A 26,165-nucleotide genomic window follows, 5' to 3' on the forward strand; every position below is an offset into this window, starting at 1 on the left:
TGCACTCGTGGTTTCAAGTGAAATAAATTCATGTAATCGAATCAAGAAAAAAATAACGTACTACATATTATTTATTACATAATTAAATAGCAGTGGATTATTGCAGTTGATTGAAGGACAAATAAAATAATATCGTGTGATTAAAAAGGTACAATTGTTGTATTTTTATATCATTTTATTTCAGGCAACTGCAGTAAATTAAATTACGCACCGATGGTACGAATTAAAATGTTATACCTAGGTAGGTGAGTACTTTTAAATAAAACATAAAAATTAATTCAATCATTTCTGCATAAATGTTTTTTTTGTAACACAGATTTAGTCTGTGATACGAAAACATCCGTAATACACTCAATCGATGAGCCGTTTAATTTTGTAATTTGCAAAATAAACCAAACCACTGCTGGGTCAAAATAAATTGAGTTCGGTATTATTTTTTTTTTTTGTTAACAGACCACTGGGTAATTGATCGAACGTTCATATTCGTAATATTCTGGAAATATTATATTTAGCAATGAGATGTCTGGGTTTAATCTTCATATATTATTTTCCGAGAGCTTTTTTTTATTTAGTTTGTGCTAATACCTACCTATATTTGAATTATACCATCATGGTTATTATAATCGTTATCATTGCATTTATTATTATTATTTTTTATTTTTATTATTATTATTTTTTTTTTTATTGAACCCTATTTAAAATTATAGTTAAACATAATTATATCCACACATGCATTTTAACATAAAATAATAAAACACTCATTATTGTCTCAATACGTTTCCAAGAATTCTATAGATGTTTTAAAATATATCTTTGAAGTTTGAAAGTACCTATTCATATTTTATAATACTATATATGTTTTAATGTTTCTTTTTATACAAATAAACAACGTTATGATATCTGCTTTTGATTCAATATGATAAGATATTTATAATTCGATATTTTCATAAAAAATATTAACATGTTCAGGGTATTATACTAAAAACATGATAATATGTTAAAATATATTTTTTCTAAAACAATGTTACTTTATCTCATAGGTGTATAAAAATAAATTTTTTTCAAACACCAAAATATTTACGGGATTCTGGGTACAGACAAATCAGCTCGTAACTACTATACTATATTCCTCAATAATATTATATATATATACTGAATTAGGTAGCTATATAATTGAACTATGTTTTCAACCCAACTTAAAGGCCAACATCGTTGTCTTTTTTTTATTAAAACAGTTATAGATTTGAAGTATATATGGTACATTATCCATCCATTTATACCTAACCTACGTCATTTCATATATTATGTTATACTCAAAAAAATCACTTGTACTTGGTGGATATAAGGAGACCTATCATATAGGTGTCCCACGAGGCTTATACGTATGGTTTTAACGATGGAAACTATGGCAACGCACATTACACGTCGTGATAATCTGTATGGAAATGAAAATACGACGGAATATCGAGTATGTGTGTGTATGTATTATTTGAATAAAACAACAGTAAAATATTGATCAGGTACATAATATTATAAACTAGGTATATATTGAAATGTGTCATCCTCTAATATCATTGTCTGGTAACAATGGAATCGGACGGCAATATTTGTTTATAGTTTTATAAATCCGAGTAATTGTTTGTTGAGCGTATGTATTACGATATCATCTATAAACACACACACTATATGTCTAAATATATATATATATGTATATACATACATAATATACTATTATACTATATACTATTATTATAAACATATTAAATTAATAAACTAGAATTAGGACGTGGGAGTAACGTCCCAAGGTATTTAAAACCGGTAAAATATCGATACCTATATAAATATGTCGTAACAGTATCGTACTCTTGTTTACTCTAGTATTTTATTGACAGTATCAATAATTATTGTTTTTTTTTTATTTAGTGTCTCGTGGACAACTCTAGCACTGCAGGATGACGTGTCTCTTCAGAGATAAAATGCACATGTGATCCCTCTTAAAAAAGCTCCTCATAATATTGTTGGTTCGATGATCTATTTCGTAAGTAGCTCGTGCACGTAGCTGATCGCCAGGGATATTCTTTCAAGGAAGTTGATAAAAAAACGCTGATAATAGTAAGCTTGATGGTTTCCAGTCAAGAGGCACGCATGATTATTTGTAGAAAGTAAGCCACCGCAGCGTCAAACAGTGGAACAGCACGGCAGACCCATGGAGTAAAGAACCGGACTAACGACCACCTGTGGGATTGTGTGGTTATTGAAGTTCTTAATTCTTGTGAAGTAAAATAATAATTTTTTAAACATTAAACACGAATAAAACATGAAAAAAATGTCTTCGATATTAATTGATATACGGCTAAACCTATTAGTGTTACATATATATATACGTCAACTTTATTTGCAACAATATTATGTTATAGATTGATAAATTATTAAAGATATTGAATGTCATAACGAAAAAATAAATTGTAAAACTATTAACTAGTAGAGTTTTTTTTTAAAAAAAAACAAACATAAATATGTTTATCGTAAAAAAAAAAAAGAATCGTCTAGTAATTAAACTCATACTATTCTTATGAACGGTTTGTCGAATCTACATTTTATGTACTTTCCGCACACGTCATTTGCACCGATACGGCAATACGTTGGTTTCAATTATTATTGCTCACACCGACGCGCCATGCTATTGACGTAGATCCGACGAGAGGCAAGCCGCGAGCGTTAACATTTTGTTTTCTTGTGGAATTTCTGACAACTACACAATAATAATGATATTATTATTATAATATATAGTGTAATATTACATAAAATCATAATTATATCGTGTATACCTACGTCGCGTGTATACCAATATGTGTGAGTTCTGTTCGTTTTAATTTTACTATTCTGTTTGAAGGGCGGTGTTAGTTTTGTGAATCAAAATTCAAAACAATTTACCTACGTCACAATGAATTACGATTATATTACATTATACTGATAACCATAAATATACGCTACGAAAATCTCGGTACACATGAGCTAATCGATAAACGAGTTTTACTAAATACTAAATAGTATAGGTACCTGTAAGTCGATGCTCAGTCCTCTAACCGCACGCGAATCCGCTATTAAATCAAGATAGGCAATAGGGAATATAGGACCCATCGTGGTCCGATAATATAAAGCAGAGAATTGAAATACCTAGTGAATGCGTTTTAGTCAAATTCGTCTACAGTATATTTTGCATTAATTGGATTCAGACCAAGGAACAGGATCTCAAATATTATAAGCCACAGTTATATTTTCTTATCGGCGTTTGGGAAGTTTGAAGTACCCATGTGTGATTTTGTGTTTTGTCATGCATATAATATTGATGAATAGTGTATATAGTGTCTTGTTGTACCAATTAAAACACGATGCTTTTATAGAATTTTCCGCATTGACAGGTTTGCATTTATGGAGATAGGTACCTATTGAGAAATCAATTAGAAAACTATTGGTTATAATTAAACGACTTCATTAAGAACGAACTGGTACAATTGTTGCCTACAATTAGATCGGCAAGGTGGCGCGATAACGGAAAACTAGGGGTTCTTGGTATTTGGATGTTGTTACAGAATAACAAATAGTGGCATAAATTAGTAAATATCCATCTATATTAATATATTCCACGGATATCCATACCACGGTAGATATGGCACTAAAGGCTTTTGACATTGGTAGTAATGAGTAATGACTGATGAAGTTCGGTGCTTATCATGCGTAATACCTCTATATTCCGACTTGATGTCTGCGTCATTGTTAGAACCGTTAGAGCTTTTTTTTATCCGTTTAAGTCTTCGTCACCACCGTAATGAATAACACATTGTCAATATTATACTGAAAATTGGTTTACAAAATACGACGAATAATAAATTACCTTATTTAATATATTTTCGATAAATAGGTACATTACAGTATAAGCCAACACACACGAGTACGATGTTTTTTATGAACAAAATATTATAACCTAAAAACAGTGTTTTTATAATACAGTGGTAACTTCACTTATCGTATGTACAACAGCACCAGTTCTATATCATAACTATTAAATATTTTTTCTATCTCAGTGAATTGTAATGCATCTCCTTTATCTAAATTAATTACCTACTAGTTTTTAAAAACTATAGCTGCCATAAATCTAAAAATATATAAAACGGCACTTTTGTGTTTAATATTTTTAATATTTTGTCAATTTTCAGTGTGGCGTTAATAATCCTTTCCATAAACTTTTTGGTTAAGTAACCTGTGGCAAAATCGAATTTCCTCTAAAAATATCTGGACCCGCCTCTATATCAAATTTTTCCAACAACTCTTTCGAGGTATAATAACAATAACTCATGACCTCGTTGTGATGAATATTGCGAGTATATATTATTATTTGTATTATTGCCATCATTAATTTTTCAAGTAATGCCTCAAAATCGGAATATGTTGCAAATGGATGCTTGAGTAGTTGAGTAGAAGTTATATGCTGTAAACATTAACTGAAACTTAATTTATTTTTTTAAATTTGGAAACATATTCTATTGTTACGGAGAAATTTAAATTTGAAAAATCACTGTTGTGCTTTATTTCAGTATCATTGGGTCCTATTCTTTAAGCGCGAAGAGGACTAACATGTTTTGACAGCATGTTATATTTAAAGCATTTTGTGTCGCTGTCTAGAACATTTATGGTTGCTTTTTTATTTTCTATGAAAACAATTTTCATAAAAAATTTCCAATCTGTCATATCTCAGACAATAAGATAACATTATTTGATTATAATTTATTAACAACAACTAATAAAACTATTTAAAATGTTATCATACCTTAGACAATATTATAATATAATTAACAATATAAAAAATTATATTTTTTGCCATTCCTCAGACACTAAGATAAAACTATTTAAACAATAAAAAAACCATTATTTGATTATAATATTATTACAGTATTCAAAAATTATTTTAATAAAGCATAAAATAACAATGAACATAAAAATAGTTTTTTAGTTATAATAAATATTTTTAATAATATAATATCACATCATTTATTTATCCCAGTCTTTTTTTAAATTAAAATTTGACTTTTAAATCATCAGATTTTGATCAGTATCACACATACTTTCACCACAGCACATAGTAATATATTCTTCATCATCGAATATTAAAACTTGAGATTTTTTGAAAATTTTGTCTTTGTAAAACCTAGGAAAATCTAATGCTTGCCATCAGTTACCCTAATGCTTTTTCAGTAAATTATCCACATCTCTAACTTCAATGGATTTATTTTCATATTTCCAGTTGATATTTCACATAAATGTAGATTAATTTTTTGTATAAAATGTCCTTTCTTACGTACATTTTGATATGTACCAGTTTCTACTTGATTGATTACTAAACATTTTATCAAAACATTAGTTTTTTGTAAATTTTTTTTTAAACAAAAATCTTTTTGTTGAATTAAAACTGAAATGCCAACCACCAGGAGGTTTGAAAATTGACTATACAGATGTCTTTCAGTCATGTACTATTCCAGTTAAAGGTACTGTAGTACCGAAATCTGAAAATAAATTTGTATATTCATCTGGACTAGTAATAACATCTTTCCTTTTATTATTTTTTTTCAATATTAGCGAAAACCCTATCTGCTGATAGAAAAGAATGTCCTACGATTGGGAAAACAAATTATAAATTTTGTATATGAACAGGGGCTAAATTCAGAAACCAAGTTGATACCATAACCATCATTGTTGAATTTTTGTTTTGACTTCCATAGCCATAAGCCATTAACACTACTGTTTTAATTGACGTAGGGATAACTAAATTTGATAGGCAATGAAAAACAGCAAATGAAATTTCGTTCGATCCTTGGCATGTTCAGTTTTATCCCCGCGATAGATTATCTTTAGTATAGGCACATTTTGAATGACCTATTATAATGGTCAGGTTATACTTGTATGCAGTTTGACCAGGAACATGAGGCAATTGTTGATTTTTTTGGCAATCAATTGAAACAATAAGCAAGTCTTGTTTATTTTCTTTTAATTTGGAATAAAATAAATTGGCTTTTAATTTGTGTAATTTGAGTTCTGTTTTTAATTCATTTTTTTTAGTACTACTATCTGAATGTTTAATTTGTTCTGCTAAGCTTGTACACGTAGAACATGCATCTGTTCTAGGTTCACCAAATTCTATTTTAAATTCTGTACAGAAAATATTGTGCAAGCAACTTTCTTTCACGTTTAATAAATTCTCTGTTTCATCATGTTGAATTGTCAAATTTCTTATTTCATTACGTACATCAAGTTCTTTTTCGATGTGTACTTAAATATAAATTAATGTTATTGCATTTTATTTAAATTACTGTAAAAGTTTTTGTGGAAATCTATTTGATCAACACACTGTATTTCACTGCATTTATTCAAATTTTTTTAAAGTAAATATTCTAAATCACCAAAAAATAAATTTTAAACACAATTTAATCAAATTGAAAACACTAAGTTAATGGAACCAAATTATTGACAACACGTTAGTTGAAAAGGTTCCAATTAAATTGATCACTACCAATAGTACAATAATAATTATTATTGTTGTACGATAATATTATGGTGGACAATAATTGATACAATTATAGTAAACAGACTAGATATAATACATATAATATAATACTACAGATAAAATTATTGTCTGTTTTACTTGACGTATTCATGAAAAGGATTCTGTTAAAAATAATAAAAATAATAAAGAAGAATGAATAAGTTCCATAATTACCTTAATATTTATTTTTTTATTTTCATACTAAGCAATATTCAGTCTGCGGCGTATTTTGAGGCGGCGACGGTGTTGCAAGTATACGTACAGTATAGTTCTGGCGAGGCATAAACTGGTGAAAATGACTTAATGCCAATTATCGATCTGTGACTCCTTGTGAGTCGAACGTCCTCTATCTTCGAATTGCGTCTAAATAATAATATTAGTATTTTGTATTTTATATATTTTCTTTTAAAATTATAAACTTACAATGGGAGAATATCTGAATGCTTTGGGTTGGAAATTCCTTGGTGACCAAAACATTTCCGGAGCCATCCGCTGTGCATTAGTACTATCGTCTAATGGTATTTGCACAAGATCATATTGAATTAATTTCACCGAACCTTAGTGTATAAAGTGATGATGGACTAGACATCTAAAAACAGATAACGCAAATTTTGGAAATAATTTAAATTCAATACAGAAAAAAAACTTACATTTGTGCTGGTGCTAGGGAAGAGATTTATTTGGAAGATACGCAAAGTAAAAATCTTGGACGTGTATATCTGTTATAAGCTAATAACAAACTGACGATATAATATATGCAGTCAGGCTTTCTGCGTTCAGAATCGTTTTTCGCATGCAACGATTTATCACTGGATTCAAATTGAACACATACATTACAGTGACTTACTCAGTGATGAGGTGCACTCCAAATCTACTATACCTACAGCAGTGTTTACCTACTTGCCAAAATGTATATATTTAGCAAGTATGCTATTCTGAGTAAAATATTAAACCGGCGTATTATTGAAATTCGAAAACGATTTGAATAAAAAAAACATATAATAGTAACCAATAGGTTGAGTTTATGAAATTGTAGTTTTATGTTCAACATAATCGATAATAAGAAAACGACCAAACTAGGTATACAAATTGCAAAAAGGTACACAAATCACAGATTATATTTTAGTACACTTTCGTTAACTAATAGGTACTTCAAAAAGTTCGACGTGCGGAGTTATAGTGAATTAAGCCTGCGGCGAGTGATGTGTAATCATATTAAAAATTAGCTACCACAGTAAATCTTAATCTAACTGGAAAAAACTAATTTCTATTGATATTACGACGGGGTGGTATAATTGTATGACTTCCGCAAATAAACATAATTTAGTAACCTATTATAGTAGTAATTATATAATTAAAAATAACATATTATTATGTTTTATTTTAAACATTGATTCTAATAAGGACTAATTGTATAGCCTTATAACTTATAAGTAAAGTTAAAACGTTCATTCGCAACACTATGTGTAATAGTTTTTTTCATTCATTAAAAAAGTGGGAATTCTGTTATATTTTTTACATGCCTAAAGTACAATTCAATTGCAATTTCCGGTTGATTGAATCCGTGTTAAATCATTGAATGGTGAACTGGAGCACAATATTTATACTAAAAAAAAAATGTTCTCTGACGCAGAAATAAATGTATGTACACATCGTCGTTAAATCTATAGCTCTCTCATTCCTTCCAGAATTCGAAACATGGCAAGAATTTTGATAAATATTCTAGTCTATGGTGTTTTATTTATTTATTAAAAACCATGATATAAATCTTAATACACCATGTACAGTATATTATACAAATCACTTCTATACGCATATTACATTATTCTAAATAAATCTTCAAATCATGTTCAGCAAAAATGTTTTAATGATTGTAGATGAAAATGCTAAGCACAATCCATCTCGATTCTCAGATCATTTAATATCTATATATTATAATGACTGTCAAGGTTGGGTGGTGTTCTGAAGTTGCCCCACTAAGTTATAAACGGTCGTACCATTGACATGAATATTAGATAAAGTTGGAACTAACGTCAGATACATATCTTATAGTAATTTAATGATAATAACTAAAATATTATATTATATTATATATATTACTAATTATGTTAAATGGTTCTGGTTATGCAGATACGTTTTTTTACACCTGTTTCTAAATTGGTTTATTCGATACTTACAGAATAGTATTTTGACTGATTTATAGTGATTATTATTTTAAATGGAGCACGTGATGTCGTAACCCAGGTACTACGATGAAATTTAAACTGAAATGCTCCGTCAAAAATAATACTGATACTAATAATAATATTGTTAAGTATATTATAATAACAGTTTGAGGTTTTCCTGTTTAGAATAAATTATTTTTTTTTTAACACAAATTCAATGCCGGTATTAATAAAAAATAATCCATATTTAATCATACACTACAAAAGTTCATGTTGATGATGAGTGATGACTCTCATTAATCATCTGTGTTATATAAAATGGGCTTAAGTTTGTTAGTACTAGTTCATGCGTTCACATTTTCAAAGAAATATAGTATAAAGAGGGAACAATGAAATTACATTGAAAACAGTTACATTCTTTAGAAAATCTATAGTTGAATTTTCTAAAATATGATATTATATTAACAAAACAGAATGCAGTGAATATTTAGAATGTATACCAATGACTCTTAGTACTAATATTATAATTTTAAAACTGATAACTTCAGCTGCCTCGACTATAGGAAATAATTATTTCAATCAGTTAAATATCTCACACTGATAAATGTCCAATAAAAATATGAAAATTAACTTAATTTCTTTTTTCAAAATTATTTTCATTTAAAATAAAAAATAAACCAAAAATGATACTGAATTAAGTGTAAAATAAAATTTGTAAAGCTTAACATTTTATAAAAGATTAATAAAAGTAGATTACGACACGATTTAATACCTACTAATTTAAACTTTTAATAATTTCATTAAGGTATGCATTTAGAACTGAACAATGAGTTTTGATTTAAAATGTAATTATACAATACTTTATTTGATCGTTGATATGCTCAGTAAAAGATTAACCTACAGCTTTAGGTATTGATTGAAAGTCGAGGTTAATGCACTTATAAAATACGTATTTCGAGCTTGGTTGGAAATAACGAAAAAAAATTAGACAGCTCATTCGTACAAGTCGATTTAATTAAATAACAATTTGGGATGAGCCAAATTTATTACGTTTTTTTTTTCTTGATACTTTAGTGACCACGCGTGATGGATTTATCTATAGACAATAAAACGCTTCGTCCAATGAGCCTTTTTTAAGGAAAAAAAGAAGAAATCAACAAGTGACAATTTATTTAATTAGAGAACAATTATTACTATCTGGGGTATATGAAATGTTAAGGTTTTATTATTATGATTATATATATTTTTTTTTTAATGATAAACGTACGACTTACATGGTTTTATTTTCAGACAATAAACTCTATTTGTGTGGCACGTGTACTGTGTATTAGTTCCGTTTGATTCCATAACGAATAAAAATAGCTAAAATTGTATCGGATAAAAAATGACATTTTTCAAAAAAAATTCCCATTCATCTTTAATGTAATGGCTGCTTTGTTGCAAATGGTCGAATTTCTACGTACTGATAATACATTTTTATGGTCTTATTATCAAAATAACGTTTGTTGTTTCCATCAATGACTTGGTATAATCATTTAAAAATTCAAAATACCGAATTGAAATCTACATAGTATGCAATTTGCTCTGCAGAGAGAAATTAATTTTTTACGTAAACTAGAGTTCCCACAACATTTGTTATGCTTTATATAAAAAATAATAATTTATTACATATATATAGTATATACCCACACCTATATACATACTTAACTATTATATGAAAAAAATATGCAATAATACCTAGGTAGGTAGGTAGGTACCAGGTGATTTAAATTTTAAGTTAATAATTGACATGCTGGAGAAAATATAGTACCTATTCACTTTGAAAGTATATATTTTGTCATTTTATATAGTCATGTGCAAACATTGTACTCTGTATTATTAACTATACTAAAATGCATTTTTTTATTTAAAAAAAATAACAGATTTCATATTAATAACTGCTACTACTATAAGTTTTTCAAATTTTAATTTTAATATTTATTTCTGTTTTGTAAAGCTTTTTTATGTATGGTACTTTTGTAAAATATAAGAGTAGAGGGTACCTTATAATTATACTTTTTTTTAAAACTTTCCATGTAGGTATGCTCGAAGAAAAGTTTTGATGTATGCACATTGTTTATTTATAAAAAAAAAATATCATATATTATACTATAGGTACTATATAATTATTTTACTAGAATGATAGTTATTGAAGTTTGTTAAATTAAAAAAAAAATGTTTAACGATCATCTTTAGGTACAGCTTTCGGAAGTCTTAGATATCACTTCAACGAGTACAACACTTTTAATGATATACGAGTCAGAAGACAAGTTGGTCTTTTTTATTATTATCTATATGCTTCAACATTTTGGTCAATAGCGTTAAATTTTAAATTGATTTTACACATACTGATATTGATACCTAACTATATAAAACGATGGCGTCTTAAAGATTGTTATTTATTAAATAAATGTTGTGTACCTACATTGGTTACCAAAAATGTAATGTTTCAAAATTACTGTTCATGATCTTCCTTATAAGTCATAGTGTACAATAATTTACTATATAAATTTAAAAATGTTGTGTTTAATAAATACAATATAGGTGTATTGAATCAGTTATTTATGCCTATGTAATCACGGAAACATTTCAAGTAGAACACACACACACCACGGAAATTAAAATTTCACTAAATATAAAACACCAATATTGTTTTCAAATAACACTTATACCTGTTACCTGTATTATTATAGGGGCGTAACTGGTAGGTAATTTTCTGACGTAGTTTTTTATTAATGAACTCGCTGTGTCCGAGGTCTTATATTTTATGGTGCTTTAAATTGAGGACCATGACGTGACCAACTATTAAATTCACTATAGTACCTACTGGGCAACTTGTAGATTATTTTGTAACTATTTAACAAATTCAAGATCTCAGTATTGATTATTATAACCCGGAAAATGAGAATTTCAAAATCCAACTGTGCAAAACACGATACACTAATATTTGAAAACTATGCCTATTCACTTTTATACAATTATTCTGATGCAATACCATTCTCACTACCTACCTACATATATAATGTTTTTCAATTATTTTATTTTAATTTTTTTAATATTATTCATTTGATGTAAAAGTGTGATGCACTATTCTGTCTGATGCACTCGTCAACACAAAATTTCCATTTTTAGTGCTCTCGTGGTGAAATATTCCGAATGGACATTTCCATCAGTCTAGCCATCTTTATGGGTTCACCAAAAGTTATTTCAATGGTATTATTTCACTTTTATTTTGATAACGTCAACTTAAAATATAAAATAGGCCATGGCCAGTTTTTTGCTATATTATGATTTCCAAATTATAACAGAAATATGATATTATTATTATATTATTATATTTTTATAAATTTTATTTCCAGTGAAAGTCAACGTTCTACAAACTGACGGGTGTGGCAGCTATTTTGTCAGAGTAAAAACTTGAGTAGGCCTATAAATATTATTTGTAAGTTCACGTATAAGATACAATAATTATACAAAAATTCTTCGGCTATATATGTATTTTGGTACTTGTTACGTACTATCGATCGACTATCTTTAAGCTACACACAAATGAATTAACAATTATTTACGATGCCGTTTATGAGAAGTGATTGCCAATAGGGTACGTAGGTACCTACACTACAATATAGGTACACTTACACTCTCGTCTACGACATTACGCCTGCGTTGAAAGTATCAAGAGATTTATGGTCCTGGTTTTTATAATGTTTTTATTTATTTTTATCATGTTGTATTTAAACACCAGAGACTTTGACTCTTTGCTATTTTTATCATCATTAGCTTATAAGATATTATAACTATTATTGACTACTGTTATTATTTACAACCAACTATTATTGATAAGTATTGGAACTTAATTGTATAATATTATATAAATAAATACTTACGAGTCTACGGCCTATTTAGGACGTCGGTACTTCACAATAGTTCGTAGACTAATAGTGACTGTTTAAGTGCTCGTAAACAATTTGGCGATTAACAATAGAGTTTTAGACATTTTAAAATACTATTTTAAGAGGATGCTAACCACGAGTTTGTTGTCTCCGTCTTACCAACTTACGACAGCAAATTTTCGTTTAGTAGTTTGAATAGTGTGTCGTTAGTTTTGATATAAGAGTAAATTTAAGGATTATCAAACTTTTAGGTAAGAAAATTATCTATGCTTAAGCGTAGTCGGATTCTCGATATTTTCATTTTCAAGTACGTTAAATAACACAAATCAAAAATGCTCAATATCTCGCTTGAAAATTAAAATATCCAAAAATCCCCCGAGAGGTTAGGTAAACGCAGTTAATGTTCTTGCCTAAAACTTCGATGATAAGTCAATTCACTATAATATCAAAACTAACAGCACACTATTGAAACTAGTGAACGAAAATATTCTATGTCGTACGTGTGTAAGACGGAGACAACAAATTCGTGGGTAGTGTCCTCTTAAAGTAATTTGATGCTAATGTCACTATGTCATGAATGGAGTTTAATGTATATTAAAAACTTGAGAAATTGGTTATTGATGAACAGCAATTGAGTAAATACAAAGATTTGAATCAAGAGCAAAAATGGTTTCTTCTCGGAAAAGTCATGGTTAGCATATTATAAGCGATTAAAATATGTTTAACAGATAAAAGAATCATCAAAGTAAATTATTAACGTAACGATATAAGCACAATATTGAGGTATCTTAGTGCTTATACCTATCAACGTTTAAGTTCAATTAATACCTCTATCATAAAATTAAATGATTATATTATCAACGAATAGATAACTTGTATTTAAAAAGTTTAAGAAATCAACATAATTGAATTGAGTATAGTCCCGTAATTTCAAAAAACTGATAAAAAATTGTGTAGGTTATTTTGACAATTTACATTAACTTGAAAAATTTGACAGCGAATTGGTTTATAGTTAGGTATTATTATCGTAAGACGTATATGAACATTACAAAATGTAATTTGATAATATTGTTGTACTGCAAGGTATTGGAACACTGAACAAGGAACTATTTAGTATTAGAACATAGAACAAATAAACCTTTCTCTCCTTTTTTAGAGATTGAAGAGAGGGTTTAGCCCCTCCCCCCCCCTAAAAAAAATATCGAAAGCCCTAAAAAATTTTAGACAATTTTTCAAAGCCCCTACTTCTTATTTTAAAATTAAAGATTTTATCACCCTTTAAAATTCAGTCAAATCTCTGCCTATGTTTCTACCACGAATGTGACAACAATTGCTCTATAATAATTGAATTAATCTAATGAGTATAGTCATAAGTTTAAAACTATGAATTGTTGAAATACTTTATAGTTGGTCCCTTGCTTAGATGTAAAAATAGCAAAATAGGTATACACTGAACATTGGATATCAAGTTGATATATATATTATATATGTATATATTTCTCACCTGAATATATTTTAGAAGTGTATCTGACAACACTTAATAAATAATTACTCTCCATTTGTATATCCTTTTATTTCTGATAAATATATTATGCTTTAAACGAATGTTTTAACTGTTGAAAACTCTAATAACACTCTAGTACAGTAATATAGTAGAATGTAAATAAATTCATTTATATACATATTTTTAAATTGGACTTTCTTCAAAGTTATAACGTAAATGTCTGTTATTTATTTTTATTTCTAATCGTTTTTTGATTAAATCATTACCATGAAATACGTAAACGTCGTGGGTATTGTACCTTAATAACAATAAAACGTTGACTAATATAGTTGGCTATGATTGTTAATAGCGGAACAATGTAGATATTTTCTCAAAATATAATATGCCCGATAACATCAATTGTTAGCTAATGACTATAATAATAATTGGCCAGTTTTTAAGGAAATGAAACTTTTTCCCGAGGCATTTAACTATTGCGTAATTTCCAATTGACCTTGACCGTAACTTCAAACAATTAAGATATACAATGTATAATATTATTTTTATTTTTATATAAACTTTCAATAATAATAATAAATTATAAAAATTATAATAATAATAATAACGATAATCATAATACTCTGTCGTTAAGGAACATAAATAATAAAAACAATTGAAAGGAAAAAACCTAGTTGGACAGGGAATAATATTATTTACCTTATATCTGAGAACAAAAGCAAAAATGCAGTATTCTAGTAGTTTAACTTGCACCGAAATTGTCTTGCATTTGTCAACTTTTAAAAAAAATAAAAAGATTTTCAGTTATTTCAATGAGTTTAAACAACAGTTCAATTTTTTTATTGATATTTCATTGTAATATAATGGGTAGGACTTGATAAATAATAAGTTACCAGAGTAGCTTTGGATATGCTGTTAGAAGCACTTTTCTAAAGCACCTTTCTTTGTTTATAATTTGTATACGGATAACTAATTGGGTAAGAATATTCTGTTTTAAAATAAGTGTAACAGATGTATACTAGTATTAATATTAACGGATTTAATATAAATATAATAATTATAATTACTTGACAGAAAAATGTAAATTAACTTAATAACTTGATGCGAACAACGCATCGGCGTTATGACATTAAAAATAATTCACACAACTACTATATAATAAAATATGAAAACTGACTCGAGATGTATACGGAGTCGACGGTGGTGTGTACTGTGTATACACTATACGACCGTAAACCAAACGGTCAGTTCTCAGTACCACAGCCCGGGGCGTGCAGGTTTGACCAATCGACTAACGCAAGGTGACATTGCCCACGGCCCTTACAAAATTTGGAGAAGCATACAATATTTTATAATACGACAAACTCTATAAATCAAAATTATTCGATGCTAACATTCAGCTCTTCCTGTCCTGTAGTATAGAAATCGATTCTGATCAACTGCACATACACACAAATAAACAAAATAATAACTACCTATTACAGGAATAAGATAGAAAATAAGTAAAAGACAATATTAGGCAACGCCTAATCAATTAATCAAACATTGCCATGTAACTCTGGTGGATCTTCGTCAACGTCTTGTACAAGTTTTAACGACTTTAATTGGGAGACTTCTGTGCATATACTTCATATTCATCGCTCGTTGGTGGCTAACGCTGACATGTAACTAGGCTACACTTCCATGATTTATAGTGGGCGTTCAAGAACCGAATTGGTCGGAACATGGTTACTGAAGCATCGTGGCTACCAAAAAATACAACCACCAAAGAGGCACAACTAATAGTGATAATACAACTATTTTTAGATACAAATTTAGAGATCACTTAAAGCGATTAAAAATATAAAAGGAAATATTAAGAAAATCGAAAATGGACATCAACAACAAAGACAAAAAATGAAAAATAATACTTAATTAAATTGATAAAAAGATCCAGGAAGGTCTCAAAAATCTTGTAAATTTCTTCAAGTCCTTAAAATTTATTTTTCTCAACATAATATAAGTTACAACACATATCACACTAATACAACTTTAATCTATTATATTTTAAGTCCATCTTTTCACTTTTGTTCTGTCCAAATTATAGTTATAATACATGTATTTTTTTAAGGGGTTTTTAGATATTTTAAAACATGTCTTATTCAGTTCAGTTCATTATCTTAAAGAATATTATTGTTACAATAAATATATATATAAATATACATATATATATGTATATATATTATAGTACTATATGAGAAGTATTAAAAAAAAATGTGTTAAATATTATTACTACCTGCAATAACTATGCTTACATTGAAATAGTATTATAAAATTAACTATCTTTTAGTATCAAAATAATTTAAATAGATTTATGAATTTAATTTGTAAACATACACAAAAATTGTTCTATAGTAATACATCACATTACTGTTTTACTGTTCACCAACCATAAAATTATAGTCTAATTGATTTATAGTTTAAGAAAAACGAATTTTGTATTTAACTAATATAAATAGTATGGGCTGAGGTGACAAAAAAAACGTTTTATATAACAGTGGTGGCGGGATACATAATATACTCAGTTATGTAAATGAAAATAGGGGTGGTACTTGGCAAGCCAGTGCCAAACAATTGACTTCAATTATACCCATTATGTACTAACCTGAATATATGATTTTTAATTAATGGGTATTGGATGAGTGGGTATTCAATATTCTTATGAATTCAATTTCGTAACTGATAATAAAACATCACTCCACCACTGCTAGGTATATAACAGCGCCTCACTCTTCCTAACTGACAGTCGACGCTGTGAAACTCGGTAAGACGGTAGCGACAACGATCGTAGTACGAGCTAGATGAAATATTTTATATTTCTTTTGCATCATTAAACGTATTTTCCGACTAAAAACTGAGTTTGATTTTTGTTACAGTCGTTTTATGTACTTACATTATAAAAATAACAGTGTCAGGATATATACTTGCTATTTGCCAATGAGGTTTTGTTAAACCAAATAGTGCTTTGGTGTATGAAATCTTTGAGTTATTCTAAATTAGAAGGGACAAACGTCAAACCGACAAGCATATGCTATTTTACCATACAATCTAACAATGTCAATACAATTGATTTTAGAAAGGGTCATTAGCTTGAGTGTATGAGGGTAAGACGTCGTAGGTTTAAGCACTTGTCATTCTATACCTACAACAGTGACAACTGACAGGTTTATAACACACATTAAGTATTTGGTTACAATGGAAAATCTATAATACATGACATATAGTATAGAACATAACCTTAATGTTTCCAAAGACACTGTATAACAGTAACCCTTAGAGTGTTTTTAATGTACCTATTTAAAATCAGAAAAATATAAAAGATGTTGATTATACATTTATGAAAAACATGGATATAATCCAAATGATCATATTATACACATTCTGTGGAGGTATGTTCTTTAAATATGTTTAATTTTTATGTATTGTATTCTGAAATTATCGTTTCTCTTTTTTATTTTTATCAGCCAAATGATCAGATTACCGTGGAGGTGGAAGGCCAGTTGGCGTGTTGTTCTCCCACCCTCATGACACGTGGTTGAGGTCATAGAGACCAACGATTAGTACTTGGTGTTTTTTTTCTTTTTTATGATTTTTGACCTTTATGTTTGTCGTAGTAAAGTTTTAATAAATTATTTATCTATCAGCAATCAGCATGGTACTTTTAAAACTTAAATAGAAGACATACACACTCAACCAACAACTATTTAAAATAGACAAATGAACAGTCTATTTTAATTAACACAAATTACAAATAGATTCCACATATGCCTTGCAAACTGTAACTAACGATTATTACAAATATTAATGACGTCGTCTTCCGCATCGTCAACGTTGGGAGCTTGACAAAAGACAAGACCATGTTTTAGACATATTTAATTATATTATTATGAAAAGATGAGGGGAGGGGAATTCACTGCAGATTGACAACATGGTTGCTAATTACTCGACTGCCCTAACATCAATACATCCTCATATTATCCTCCAGGGTACAAAATCATCCAGATAAGGTGGTTGGCGTCTTGCTCTTCATTCTTTCGTGATTTTAGATACCCTTTTAGCTAACATGTTTTAACACTGACTAAATAAAGTCGACAAACGGTGTAATATGTAATGTAAAAGCGTACTGGCGGGTCGTACGACCGCCATGCATGTTGTCCGGAAAAACAATTTTAGTAAAACACAATTTATTATTTGATTTCAATTTAAGAATTTGCAATAAACTAACATTTATTAAAAAAATGAGGAACTGTATAAAAATATTTGCGACGATACTCAATATCTACATTCACCACAGAAATATCTAGTAAAAATAAAAAAAATAGTAATAGTAGAAATAATAGTAATAGAGAATTCAGGTTGGCTCATGCTGGAATATTACTACTATAAGAACGACTTTATTAGAACAAAATAATTTAAAATAACAAGGGTAGTTAAGTGATTATAAAAACAATAGCGTCGATGAAGACGGCTGTGCTAGAAGCTGCACACGAAGCCGGCGGACGAGTGTGCGTGTGTGGGTGCCTTCAAGTGTGAATACTTACGTTAAAGTCGGTAACCCTGTAGGAGGAGAGTGGACTGTTTTTTATGTAGGTTCAAATATTGAAGCTATGTAGGTATTTAAAATGATGATGAAGAGTGTGAGGTACTCCTAGAGTAAATAATAACAATTTTTTACGGTAAAAAATGTACAGATCAATTTACTTGTTTGTTCTGCAAATGGCTCAAGTGCAAAAGTTAGTAAATGGGGCACGATAAAAAATCGATCGACCGGAAATCAAAATAAAGAATAATAAAAAAATTCAAAATAAAACGTCGAAATGTTGAAGATGAATATAATGTAAATATAATATAATATAATGTATAACCTAACCTGCATGTTGATGGCAGTGTAGTAGTTACTTGTTTCGGAACAACGATGAACAGCAGGCATGCTATTTCACCACTGTTTTCTATGCTCAAAGAAGGTTCGGCGGACCAGGGTTAGCACCTTGACTTGGGCAAAGCTGGCTCGGATGTGGCTTGGTCGTTCGGCTGTTCGCATTGCCCATCAAGGCGGACGAAAGACGCGCATTCGACGAAAGCGTGCACTCTACGGTTCGCAGAGTGTCACGGTCGGTTAGAGACCGCGGTCTTCTAAAGAACGCTTTTATTTTGTATTCGGAATGCGTAGGGATTCGAACTAATGAGAATTAAAGTATTCAAATACTTCTCAAGACTATAAAAATGATTGTTAGCAAATGCATATTTTAATTTAAAAGTTGCTCGGGTCAGGAACTTAAAGACAGTTAAACAAAATCGGTGTAAAACATAAATATATACCTATATTGTATAACGATTCACTGGAATAAACAGCGCATCTAACTAATTGGAGTCGGACGACGCATAATTTAGTTGGGTACAAGATTCTAATAATTACACAATTAATAATAAATTACATAATGGTAACGTCGTCGGCTTCGGTTGCTCGTGGACCCGGTATGCCGGTATGACGGCATCACTGGTCACTAGCAAAGTATCAAAAACTTAACTTACTGGTTGCGTCGCTGCTGCTAAGCGCCGAACCTTTGCCATTGGCCTATAGGACACAGTGTGACCAAATTGAGGGCACAAGGTGCCCTATGACCTTACACAAAATTAATACATATCTATCAGTGATAATACAATACCCATTGACCTCTTTCCTTTGCAATCATAATAAAACCTAAAGGTAGCTTGGATCACAGTTCGAGTATAGTGTGTGTATGATGGTAGAATATTCGCAAAGAAAATCTAAAATGCATACCCCCAAAAAAATAAATAGATTACCCTCTGATGAGAAGGTTATGCACTTACATAATATATGCTTTCAAAGAATAATATTTACCTACGTGTCGTTTATTCTGAAATCCTACTTGTCGAGTAAATATTATTAAATGTATTGACATTGAGCCGTCTATTCGATTCTGAATTTATTAGGGTCAAGATCGTATTATGGAGTCTCAACATTTTCCCAATTTACAACCATATTACACAAGTATCTAGGTACGTATATTTACATCGATTCAACGAAATAGCTGTCACCATAATACAAATCGAGTAGAAAACAACAAAAAGATCGAGTCCACTGTTTACTCATTGGCTGTAAATCAATTCAATAACGCTTGTATATCGGTGGATGCATAAATGGCCACCATAAGCATTTTAAACATTGTTTAAAAATGTTTCGAGGGTTAACCAAGTGCATGGTTTTAATGTGATGCAACTAACAAAAGTTTCCACGGAATTTAAAACGAACGTTTCTATTTAAACAGTAATCCACTGAAAAAGTTTTATTCGACACAAACTACATAAACCACAGAAGATTTCAGTTAATTATATTGGTAATAAACTGTACTTGATGTTGATACACGTAATTAATTAAATTCAATACTTAAAAATTAAAGTAACCCAAGTAGGCTTGGATGAAGGGATTGGATTCGAAATACTCGAATCATCATTAGGTATTCAAGTTGGTAGAGCTGCTAGTGTGATGGTATAATATAATTACACATTTGGAAGCAACAATAGATAATTATGGAATACAAAAATATAATTTTACTGACATTTTTCTCAGTTATTAGTTTTTTTATGATGCATAGGAATTATTACTGAGAAAATTAATAATTATTCAACTAGTTTTAATGCTCATGTACATAAGATACAAACAGCTTAAAAAATTGTACGCTTAAGTGTTTAAAACACGATAAATATTATAAAATATATATTTTGTTGTCACTTTTCATAGGGTTGTAAAAATGTTCCAATAGTTCAATTATTATTTGAATATTATAAAAGCGTCGAAAATTCTTTACTACATTCATAATTAATAATGATAGCACCATCAGAGCTTAAATCAAAAAAAATAATACCGTTTACCGTTATATGGATATCAAACGTTATGAAAAAATTACTGTTTAACGTTATATGATATTAAACGTTATGATCGATTTAGCGTTTAACGTTATATGATATTAAACGTTATGATCGATTTAGCGTTTAACGTTATATGATATTAAACGTTATGATCGATTTATCGTTTAACGTTATAAAGAATTTAAACGTTTAAAAAGAGGTTCCGTTTAACGTTTAAAAGTTTTAAATATTAATTATTTATAACGTTTAAACTTTATGAAACACTAGTCTTGACTCTTGAAAAATTGGGGAGGGTTATATAATTCTAGTTATAACTTATAAATTATAACTTACTCATTACTTTTGTTTGTTACTACTAGAAACTTACAAGTTACTTCAAATTTATATTTTATAATTTAGGTATAATGAAATATATATATAAATATTAAATTGCAAGATAGGTACACGATGACACAACACATCATAAATTCATAAGTGATATATTATAATAACTAATAAGTATTTATGATTATAAATTAAAATTCATAAGTCATAACATAAAACTATAAAAGTACCAAAGAAAGAATTTTAATAAGATAAAAATAACTTCTTAAATCTTAAGTGGAGTCACACAGTTGACTATGACTCCCATAGAATTCAGTGAAAAGTGCAAAACAAAAATTGTGTGGTTCTAGTGTTCTACACTTTCTTGTTCGATTGTGTCATCCAATTTCCAACTAGGTCCCACTTCAGGACCGCACATGTCTCCTCTTTGAGAAGGGCCAGAAGGGGAGTAGTATCATTATGCATATAGTGTGATGTATTATATATACAATATACATATATGAATAGATCTTATGATCTCCCTAGTCCCTAGTCCCTACTAGGTACCCATTTGATATGAGCATTGACAAAGACCTTGAAAACATTTCAATGAACAAATACAGAACAAAAATTATCTTAAGATTTGGGAATGGTAAACAAGCTGACCCCGCGCAGAATACCCCACCATCGACTGGGAACCATTTTCATTATATTGGTAACCTTTGGGTCTAACATTATGTTAGTGCACCGAACCATTTCCTTGTTTTTCGGAGGTTCAGACTTCAAATCGTTGAGAACCAAGACCCAATCAGCTGATCGAGTTTCGCTTCTATATTGTTCTATGGTATTACCATCTCCGGTTAATACTTAATCACCGTGATACTATGATGGTAGTTACCTCAGTTTGTAGTATTTGTACTTGATATGCATTGCATTTGCATATAACTTGCTGTCTTAAGAATCTAATTTCCGAGGACATTATTGGTTTTTATTTTTGTTTATTCTTCGCGTCGGGATTTATGTTTTTCTCAAAATAACGAAGTTTTCTATAGGTACCTATTATTAATTAGGTAATAAACGTTATTTATAAAAAGTAACAATAAGTAATAACAATAATATTGGTACCATAATTATTATCATTATTGTTACTTTTTATAAATACATTACTAAGAAATATAGAATCCGTTGAACGGGTTTAATACTATCTACCCAGACATTATTTATAAATATTTTCTACTTATGTAAGAAAGCCTTAATATAATTGATAATGCGTATTATTTCTTTGAAATATTTATGGCTATTTTAAACTTTCATAGTTCCATGTACATTTAATTAATTTTGATTAGTACCTAATATTAAAGTCACTTTATTATTATAGTCCTATCAAGCGACAGTTCTACAAAACTAACTAAATTCTAATTATAATCTATAGATAGTTTTTAATATTTTCGTAATTTCCTTTGATGTCTGACATGTTTGTTATAATTCAACTTTTAATCGTTAATCGTTTTTTGTTGCGTTATTCGATATTAATTTTAATTGTTTATCGTTACTGTTCCGTTATCTATTATCCGTTTCAATTGTTTATCGTTTACCGATATGTTATCCGTTATTCGTTTCAACCGTTTGTCGTTTACCGATATGTTATCCGTTATCGATTTCAATCGTTTTTTTAATCGTTTAACGTTATACTCGTAACGTTATGAAAACGTTTTGAAGCCCTGAGCACCATAGCAATAATTAATATTTACATTAATCATTTTTATTAAAGGCCCACACACACTGCGATAGTACATTTTGTCCAGCTGAATTACTAGCATTACCTTGCATGGTGACATCACCGGAACACTAAAATTGTACTATGAAGGTGTGAACTTGTCTACTCCTCGTAAAGAAGTTTCACTTTAAAAAAAATGTTTTAAATAAGAAAATATATGAATATCAACTCGTATTAATAATAAGAATACTGAATGACGATAAATAATTTCAGAAGCAAAAAAATATATTTTTGGCGAACGGCGCGGCGAGGCCATTATTTTAGTAGAGAAGGGTATTGATTGTTTTCTTTTTGTTATACGCATTCGAAATCATTTCATATCAAAAATGTACCAATTTAGACGTACATATACCACCAAATAGTTTGGAGGATATATAATAAAAAAGGCATTTTTCTGTCCAGCTTACGGTGAGGTGGGCTCGGCGTGGGAGGACTAGCAGTTGCACCGGAACTCAAAGGCTGTTGCGAGTTGATAAGGTCCGGGCGGAAGGAAGATTGGCTATGCTCGGTGGTTGAGTAGTTTTGGGAAGAGTAGGGAGTGATGAGAATAAGGAATGGGTAGGGGAGGGTCTAGATTGAAGAAAACTGAGAGAAACGAGAAAGAATAGTATAAAATAGAGGGTGCAGAAATCTCACATACGAGGAAAAAACTACTGTATAATGTTACGATGAGAATAATACCCGCCATCGTAAAAATAAAAAGAGAACAAGACTCCTTGGTACTATCGAATCGTATACAAGTTAATGCATGATGTACAAATTGAGTTATTTATGTACTGGTAATTTTTTATGATTTCGTGAATAGCGTGTGGCGGGTGGGCGTTGGCGAGGGGTTTACACTACTCCCTTCCTTATTTGGTTCGAGAAGTTTTTGTTTTCTTTTATGTAAAAATAATAATAATAAATAAAAATGTGACCTCCATAAAAGTGAAGAATTTTACTAACGATTTAAATATTATTATTAATAGTGAAATATTTCCGGTTTGATTGCCGTTGATGCAAAACATCCGGCATTGCCTGTATCTGATGCACTGTCATCATTACTAACGCTGTAAAAGTGCAATCGAATCTTTCCAACTATGTAAGTTTATTTGTTTTTTTATGTTCGTGAACTCATGAAAGTTACTCTGATTGAGATGAATTTTTAACTTTGAACTTTAATTAATTATCTTTTTATACCAGAATGAAATTATAAAATCTAAGTCGATGGGAATAAGCAATAATTATTGCTACAGAAAGACATATAATAATTGTCTCAACTAAAAAATTGCTCCAATCTTCTTATTTATTATATAAGTGCTATCATATCGATTTATGGTATTTTACTTTTTTTAGTGATTTATAGAGGGCAGGCACTTAAACTAATGTCAAAAATGGGTAAAAGAAGTCGAGATCGTAATTCCCAAAATACGATAGGTTTTGTTCTTTAACGACCAGCTATAAAAATGATTGAAAATAAAGAATCGTCATTAATGATTTACATTGATATAATTGAGATCTATTTGTTGGACGTCAGCTTATAACAATATAAAAAATGATAAATGGTTGAGTTTCAAATCGATATCTTAATAATAATTTATGATATTGCTCGCTCGTAAAACATTTAAATAATAATAGGACATATTGGGAATGTGCATATAAAATGAATATTATAACAAATGTATCTAATTTAAAGTCATAACACTTTATAAACGAATAGTTTCTACTTTTCTAGTCATGTGTTACTAATATGTTTAACGTCTTCCATATTATGTTAAACATTAAAATATTATTTAATTCCAATACCTAGTAACAACTTAAGGTATAATTAGATAGGTTGTTATTATTATTGTAAGTAGTTTTACACTATAGTAAAAAATGTAAAACTTGAAAAATATTATTAGTTAATATTAACGAGCCAATTAATAGAATAATTTTTCTATTTATGTTTATGACAAGAAATCTTAAGAGGACTTTATACCCGCATGACGTGTTGTTTCTGTCTTAAAAGTGCGTAACATACCAAATTTTAAGCCAAGAAGACGTTTAGCTCTGTCAGTTTAAAAATTAGAGTGAATATACCTCTTATTAAAATCAAAGGTAAGATTATAATGGATTGCGTCTCGTGGGCTTTTTATTTAATTTTAATTTTATAGTTATGAGTATTTTAAGATGTACAAACAATTTACAATTTTAAAATACTCACAACTCTCTTTAAAATTAAAATATAATAAAAAGCATATGAAATGCCCTCCATAATAATCTTACCTTTAATTTTAATTAGAGGTAAATTCATTCTAATTTTTAAACTGACAGAGCTAAACGTGATCTTCTTGGCTTAAAATTTGGGATGTTACGCACTTTTAAGACGGAGACAACACATGCGGGTATAAAGTCCTCCTTAATTTATTATAGTACCTATTATTTTTCTGTAATATTTAAATACCATTAATTAATATGCAAACAAAGTTTACTTCTCAAAATTATTTTGTTCAACATCGTTGTAGATATATAATAAATACTGTGGTTTTATTGCTTAGGTATCAGTATATAGTGAACCATCGAGTCCTACTTTTTTTAAATAAGTATTATTTCAAAACTGTTATTTATGGAATCCATAAATAATGAACAGATAGACATCGAGAAATAGAAATTTTAAATTTCTTCTAGTTTAAAATTCTAATTTATACATTCAAATAGCAAAATTAGGTCACTAACTCAATTAATATATTATATTTTAAGGCAATAAATTATACTTCATAGATTCGTACTATGCTAATAATATGTACAAGTACCTTAAATTTATAACTGTAATGATAACTCGGAAATAAATAAATGAACATAGGTACATACTATAGAACTATGTTTGATGAATTTAAATATCAATGATAATTCTTAATTAATGTTAAGTTTTTTGTCAAATTACATTGGTAATTTTGAAAATTGGTCTCTCGAAGTTGTTCATTTTGAATCTGAAAAT

Source organism: Myzus persicae, unplaced genomic scaffold, assembly GCF_001856785.1.
Source record: "Myzus persicae strain clone G006 unplaced genomic scaffold, MPER_G0061.0, whole genome shotgun sequence".
Lineage (NCBI taxonomy): Eukaryota > Metazoa > Arthropoda > Insecta > Hemiptera > Aphididae > Myzus > Myzus persicae.